The 7978-nt window shown below is 43.7% G+C and overlaps 1 long non-coding RNA gene across 1 annotated transcript in view; it reads right to left on the bottom strand.

Annotated features, from left to right (window-relative positions):
• LOC122544655 overlaps window positions 1-7978 on the bottom strand; it is a 22851-nt gene that overhangs the window by 13187 nt on the left and 1686 nt on the right. The gene's annotated exons all lie outside the window — the stretch shown is intronic.

Here is a 7978-nt window from a genome sequence, read left to right as displayed (position 1 = left end):
TCAAGTTTCACAACATCTTTCCGATAGGAAGGAGAACAGAATTGCACACAATATTCCAACAATGGTCTAACCAATGTCCTGTACAACCCCAACATGACCTGTCAACTCCTGTACTCAATATTTTGACCAATAAAGGAAAGCATACCAAACACCTTCTTCACGATCCTATCTACCTGCAACTCCACTTTCAAGGAGCTATGAACCTGCACTCCAAGGTCTCTTTGCTCAGCAACATTCCCTAGGACTTTACCATTAAGTGTATAAGTCCAGCTAAGATTTGCTTTCCCAAAATGCAGTACCTCGCATTTATCTGAATTCAACTCCATCTACCACTTCTCAGCCCATCTGATCAAGATCCTGTTGTAATCGGAGGTAACCTGTCCACTACACCTCCAATTTTGGTGTCATCTGCAAACTTACTAACTGTACCTCTTATGCTCGCATCCAAATCATTTATGTAAATGACAAAATGTAGAGGACCCAGTACCGATCCTTGTGACACTCCACTGGGCACAGGCCTCCAGTCTGAAAACCAACCCTCCGCCATCACCATCTGTCTTCTTCCTTTGAGCCAGTTCTGTATTCAAATGGCTAGTTCTCCCTGTATTCTGAGAGATCTAACCTTGCTAACCTGTCTCTCATGGGGAACCTTGTCAATGCCTTACTGAAGTCCATATAGATCACATCTACCGCTCTATCCTCATCAATCCTCTTTGTTAATTCTTCAAAAAACTCAATCAAGTTTGTGAGACATTATTTCCCATGTACAAAGCCATGTCAACTATCCCTAATTAGTCCTTGGCGTTCCAAATATATATACACATCCTGTCCCTCAGGATTCCCTGCAACAACTTGCCCACCACTGACGTCAGGCTCACTGGTCTATAGTTCCCACGCAGAGGGTGGTACGTGTATAGAATGAGCTGCCAGAGGAAGTGGAGGCTGGTACAATTGCAACATTTAAGAGGCATTTGGATGGGTATATAAATAGGAAGGGTTTGGAGGGATAGGGGCCGGGTTCTGGCAGGTGGGACTAGTTTGGGTTAGGATATCTGGTCAGCATGGACGAGTTGGACCGAAGGGTCTGTTTCCATGCTGTACATCTCTATGACTCTGTGTAGTTGGATAACCTCCACAGCCAATGTTCTTTAGTTTTACTGCCTACAGGATCCATGGAAAGGTGCACAGACAACACATTGCAGCAGGAGAGCATCTGTGCTACTCTTCAGAATCAAGGAGAGAAAAATCAATGGACCTTTGCAACTCCTATAGTGCAGAGTCTAACTGGGAATTGTGGGATGCTATCAATATTTGCATAGAGACATACTTTACTGATGAATTATTGATCAGTAATAAGTAAAGCCATTTGTAACTAAGTGAAAGGGCAATGAACAATTCATCAGCATTGCAGCTGACTGACCGCAGGGTTCTTTGTGCAGGGAAGAGAATTGGCCAATTCTATTCTATCTACCGATCTGGTGCAAGCCATTACCAGTACTCTTGTGTTGCTCTATGATAGGAAGGAGGAAGGCTAAAAGGACTTTTATTTTGCCATGTAGTGAAGAATATTTAAACTGTCAAATTTAATTCATTGAACTTGATTGAGTTTTTTGCAGAAGTAACAAAGAAGATTGATGAGGGCAGAGCAGTAGATGTGATCTATATGGACTTCAGTAAGGCGTTCGACAAGGTTCCCCATGGGAGAGAGGTTAGCAAGGTTAGATCTCATGGAGTACAGGGACAACGAGCCATTTGGATACGGATCTGGCTCAAAGGTAGAAGACAGAGGGTGGTGGAGGAGGGTTGGTTTTCAGACTGGAGGCCTGTGACTAGTGGTGTGCCACAAGGATCGGTGCTGGGCCCTCAACTTTTTGTTATTAACATAAATGATTTGGATGCGAGCATAAGAGGTACAGTTAGTAAGTTTGCAGATGACACCAAAATTGGAGGTGTAGTGGACAGCGAAGAAGGTTACCTCAGATTACAACAGGATCTTGAGCAGATGGGCCAATGGGCCAAGAAGTGGCAGATGGAGTTGAATTCAGATAAATGCGAGGTACTGCATTTTGGGAAAGCAAATCTTAGCAGGAGTTATACACTTCATGGTAAGGTCCTAGGGAGTGTTGCTGAACAAAGAGACCTTGGAGTGCAGGTTCATAGCTCCTTGAAAGTGGAGTTGCAGGTAGATATGATAGTTAAGAAGGCATTTGGTACGCTTTCCTTTATTGGTCAGAGTATTGAGTACAGGAGTTGGGAGGTCATGTTGCGGCTGTACAGGACATTGGTTAGGCCGCTGTTGGAATATTGCGTGCAATTCTGGTCTCCTTCCTATCGGAAAGATGTTGTGAAACTTGAAAGGGTTCAGAAAAGATTTACACGGATGTAGCCAAGGTTGGAGGATCAGAGCTACAGGGAGGGGCTGAACAGTCTGCGGCTGTTTTCCCTGAGCGTCGGAGGCTGTAGGGGTGACCTTATAGAGGTTTACAAAATTATGAGGGGCATGGATAGGATAAATAGGCAAAGTCTATAAATAGGCAAACCCTGGGGTTGGGGAGTCCAGAACTAGAGGGCATAGGTATAGGGTGAGAGGAGAAAGATAGAAAAGAGACCTAAGGGGCAACTTTTTCACGCAGAGCGTGGTAGGTGCATGGAATGAGCTGCCAGAGGATGTGGTGGAGGCTGGTACAATTGCAACATTTAAGAGGCATTTAGATGGGTATATGAATAGGAAGGGTTTGGAGGGATATGTCCCACCTGCCAGCACCCGGCCCGTATCCCTCCAAACACTTCCTATTCATATACCAATCCAAATGCCTGTTAAATATTGCAATTGTACCAGTCTCCACCACTTCCTCTGGCAGCTTATTCCATACACATACCACCCTCTGCGTGAAAAAGTTGCCTCTTAGGTCCCTTTTATATCTTTCCCCTCTCACCCTAAACCTATGCCCTCTAGTTCTGGACTCCCCGACCACAGGGAAATGACTTTGCCCGTTTACCCTATCCATGCCCCTCAATTTTGTAAACCTCTCAGTCTCCGACGCTCCAGGGAAAACAGCCCCAGCCTGTTCAGCCTATCCCTACAGCTCAAATCCTCCAACCCTGGCAACATCCTTGTAAATCTTTCTGAACCCTTTCAAGTTTCATAGCATCTATCCGAAAGGAAGGGGACCAGAATTGCATGCAATATTCCAACAGTGGCCTAACCAATGTCCTGTACAGCCGAAACATGACCTCCCAACTCCTGTACTCAATACTCTGACCAATAAAGGAAAACATACCAAACGCCTTCTTCACTATCCTATCCACCTGCAACTCCATCTTCAAGGAGCTATGAACCTGCACTCCAAGGTCGCTTTGTTCAGCAACACTCCCTAGGACCTTACATTAAGTGTATAAGTCCTGCTAAGATTTGCTTTCCCAAAATGCAGCATCTCTCATTTATCTGAATTAAACTCCATCTGCCAGCCACTTCTCAGCCCATTGTGTGGAGCTGCAGAAAATGGGGGAGTTACTAAATGAGTATTTTGCATCAGTATTTAACTGTGGAAAAGGTAGGGAAATAGATGGTGACATCTTGCAAAATGTCTATATTACAGAGGAGGAAGTGCTGGATGTCTTGAAACGGTTAATGGTGGATAAATCCCCAGGACCTGATCAGGTGTACCCTAGAACTCTGTGGGAATCTAGGAAAGTGATTGCTGGGGCCTCTTACTGAAATATTTGTATCACTGATAGTCAAAGGTGCGGTGCCAGAAGACTGGAGGTTCGCTAATGTGGTGCCACTGTTAAAGAAGTGTGGTAAGGACAAGCCAGGAAACTATAGACCAGTGAGCCTGACGTCGGTGGTGGATAAGTTGTTGGAGGGAATCTTGAAGGACAGGATGTACATGTATTTGGAAAGGTAAGGGCTGATTTGGGATAGTCAACATGGCTTTGTGCGTGGGAAATCATGTCTCACAAACTTGATTGAGATTTTTGAGGAAGTAACAAAGAAGATTGAGGAGGGCAGAGCGATAGATGTGATCTATCCGGACTTCAGTAAGGCATTTGACAAGGTTCCCCAAAAGAAGACTGATTAGCAAGGTTAGATCTCACGGAATACAGGGAGAACTAGCCATTTGAATACAGAACTGGCTCAAAGGTAGAAGACAGAGGGTGATGGTGGGGGTTTGTTTTTCAGACTGGAGGCCTCTGACCAGTGGAGTGCCACAAGGATCAGTGCTGGGTCCTCAACTTTTTGTCGTTTACATAAATTATTTGGACATGAGCGTAAGAGGCAAGTTTGCAGACAACACCAAAATTGGAGGTGTAGTGGACAGCGAAGAGGGTTACCTCAGATTACAACAGGATCTTGAACATTTCCCATCAACTACTACCCTCTGTTGTCTTTCAGCTAGCCAATTTCTGATTGAAACCACTAAATCGACCTAAATCCCATGCCTCCATATGTTGTGCACTAGCCTACCATGTGGAACCTTATCAAATGCCTTATCAAAATCCACATACACCACATCAACGGCTTTACTCTCATCCACCAGTATGGTCACCTTCTCAAGGAACTCTAAGGTTTGTGAGGCACAACGTACCTTCACAAAACCGTGTTGACTATCACTAATCAACTTATTCCTTTTGCGATAATTATAAATCCTATCTCTTCTAGCCTTTTCCAACACTTTACTCAACCAAAGTAAGGCTCACTGGTCTATAATTACCAGGGTTGGCTCTACTCTCCTTCTTGAACAAGGGAACGCTATTTGCTATCTCCAGTCTTCTGGTACTATTCCTGTAGACAATGACGACACAAAGATCAAAGTCAAAGTCTCGGCAATCTTCTCCGTGGCTTCCCAGAGAATCCGCGGATGAATCCCATCTGGTCCAAGGTATTTATCTATTTTCACACTTCCCAAAATTTCTAGTACCTCCTCCTTATGAAACTGGATCTTAACTCGTCTCGTAACTGTTTCTCAGCCTTCTCCTTGACAACATTGTCTTTTTCCAGTGTGAATACTGACGAAAAAATCATCATTTAGCGTTTGCCTTATCTTCTCTGACTCGACAACTTCATCCCTGCCTGACAGTTACATACTTACCAAGGACACAGTGTAGCTGTTCCTTGAAGAAGCTCCACATTTCTATTGTGCCCATCCCTTGCAGTTTCTTCCCCATGCTATGCATCCTAAATCTTGTCTAATCACATTGTAAGTGACTTTCCCCCAGCTGTAGCTCTTGCCCTCCGGTGTATATGTATCCCATTCCATCACTAAAGTAAACATAACTGATTTGTGATCACTATCACCAATGTGCTCAGCTACCTCCAAATCTAACACCTGGCCAGGTCCATTATCCAGTATCAAATCCAATGTGGCTTTGCCCCCTGTTGAACTGTCTACATACTGTGGAAGAAAACCCTTTTGCACACAATGGACAAAAAACTAACCCAGCTAAAGTACTTCAACGATAGTATTCCCAGTCAATATTTGGGAAATTGAAGTCCTCCATAACAACTACTGTCACTCTTGCTCTTATTGAGAATCATCTTTGCTATCCTTTCCTCTAAATCTCTGGAAATATTAAGAGGCCTATAGAAAACTACCAGAGTGACCTCTCCTTTCCTGTTTCTAATCTCAACCCATACTACCTCAATTGACGAATCCTCAAAATGTCATTTCTTCAGTCATAATACTGTCCTTGACTAACAATGCCACACCCCCATCTCTTTTGCCGTTTTCTCTGATCTTACTGAAACATCTAAATCACGGAACCTGCAGCAACTATTCCTGTCCCTGCTCTACCCATGCCTCTGAAATGGCCGCAACATCGAAATCTCAGGTACCTACCCATGCTGCAAGTTCACCTACTTTATTCCGGATGCTCCTGGCATTGAAATAGACACACTTCAAACCAACTACTGGCCTGACAGTGCCTTCTTGAAACCCTGAAACCTTATTTCGGGCCTCCTTTCTCTCAACTTCCTCTATACTTGAACTATAATTTAGGCTCCCATCCCCCTGCTGAATTATTTTAAACCTATCCGAAGTGCATTAGCAAATTTCCCCTTCCAGGATATTGTTAACCCTGTGGTTCAAGTGACGACCTCTGTTTGTAGAGGTCCCACCTACCCCAGAAAGAGCCCCAGTTATCCAGGAATCCAAAATCCTCCCTCCTGCACTATTCCTCTTGTTAAAGTACACATTTGAGACCGCACAGGGAATTCCTTATGAATTCAACCTGTAAGCCTCTCTTTTGGTTTGTACCAGAGATCATACTCTTTGGTGGTCTGGAACATTAAAAAAAACTCTTACAGACAGTTTAGTTTAATTTTAATCATCCCCTTCATTTACTAATACCATCACTGTTACATAACATTGATACCTATAAGTCAAGCTAACTGGATATTGGCCAGCTACTCCGTCCTACTATCAAAAACAGACTATTCTTATACACAGATTTACAAAGGAGTTATTGTCACAAACACAAAAGTTAACAAAAGCACTGCATATTCTGAACTAGACAGGTAATAGCAAAGGACAACAATTTGGGAGATGAGTTAATCGATACAGAATTTCGTTCCGAGATCAGAATTAAACATTGTGAAATTAAATTCACAAAGGAACAGCCGTGAATGTTATCACTCAGTGTCTTGTTTATACAGACTCGCTCCTGCCATGACATTTTCTAGTATGCAGCAAATGTGTTCCATAATTCAAAATTACATTTTAGTCTCAACGATTAAGGACAACATTTAAGGCTATAAACTTTCTCACCCATTTTCCCTACTCCATGCCTCGCTCGCATGGGGCATGGGCGACAAACCAGAGATAACAGCTCTGTTTGTCCTAGCTCGAAGTTTCCATCCTAGTTCTTTGAATTTCTGCCTTAAATCCCCATCTCTCTTCCTACCAAAGTTGGTAGTGCCTATGTGGACTGCTCCGCCTCGCCTGCAAAGATCCCAAAAGCAAGATCAAAGACATCACGAACTCTGGCACCCGGAAGGCAACACACCAACCGTGAGTCTTTCTCGTTCCCACAGAACGTCCTGTCTGTCCCCTAACTATGGAGTCCCTAATGACATGCTCTGATTCTCTTCCCACTTCCCTATCGAACAATAGGGACAGGGACCTGTACCCCATTGCTTACCCCCAGTAAGTCGTTCCCCCAACAGTATCTCAGTTCTAAAGGGACGTCCCTTCAATCTGAAGTTGGGCCATTGGGTCCTAGTCCGTCCTACTCATTGAAACATCTTCGCCATGTCCACTCTATCTGGGCCTCTCAATAATCTGCAAGTTTCAATCAGATTCTCCCACACCTTTATAAACTCCATCGATTTAAGTACCAGAGTCCTCAACCTCTCCTCATATGATAAGTTCTTTATCCCTGGGATTTTTCTTGTAAACCCCCTCTGGACCCCCTCCAAGTTCAGCACATCCTGAGATAGGGAGCCCAAAACTGCTCACAATGTTCCAAATGTGGTCTGACCAGAGCCTTACACACCGTCAGTAGTACATCCCTGCTCTTGTATTCTAACCCTCCCGAAATGAATGCTAACATTACGTGGGATAATAGGTAAAGAAGTGGTACTTCTGCAATCATATTTACTTATGCAAGGTAAGTGAACTCACACCAGTGTATAATTGTTTCAGCCAAGAGCTGAGTCAACAAGACTGAAAACTATGTGAAGGAAATACATAATTGTTTTTGTATTAGCTAAAATGTACATGCAAGAACGAAATGTGCCTGCAACAATGGTAGATGTTACAGACAAATAGATAAGGTGCTGTGAGGGGAGGGGGTTAAGCTAGATATGCCTCTACAAACAGTAGTTATAAGCATCTGTTTCCCGCTTCTGCAAAAACAAGAACAAACCACAATCAAGTAGTCATGAGGTCATAAGGTCATAACAAGTAAGGGAGGATATACCTAACAATGGCCCACAGCAGGATGTGATCAAATGGCCCTTTGAGGCCAGAAATAAGCA

The sequence above is a fragment of the Chiloscyllium plagiosum genome, chromosome 50, assembly GCF_004010195.1.
Source record: "Chiloscyllium plagiosum isolate BGI_BamShark_2017 chromosome 50, ASM401019v2, whole genome shotgun sequence".
Taxonomy (NCBI): domain Eukaryota; kingdom Metazoa; phylum Chordata; class Chondrichthyes; order Orectolobiformes; family Hemiscylliidae; genus Chiloscyllium; species Chiloscyllium plagiosum.
The sequence above is the reverse complement of the archived record's forward strand: the minus strand, read 5'-3'. Positions and strand labels throughout refer to the sequence as shown.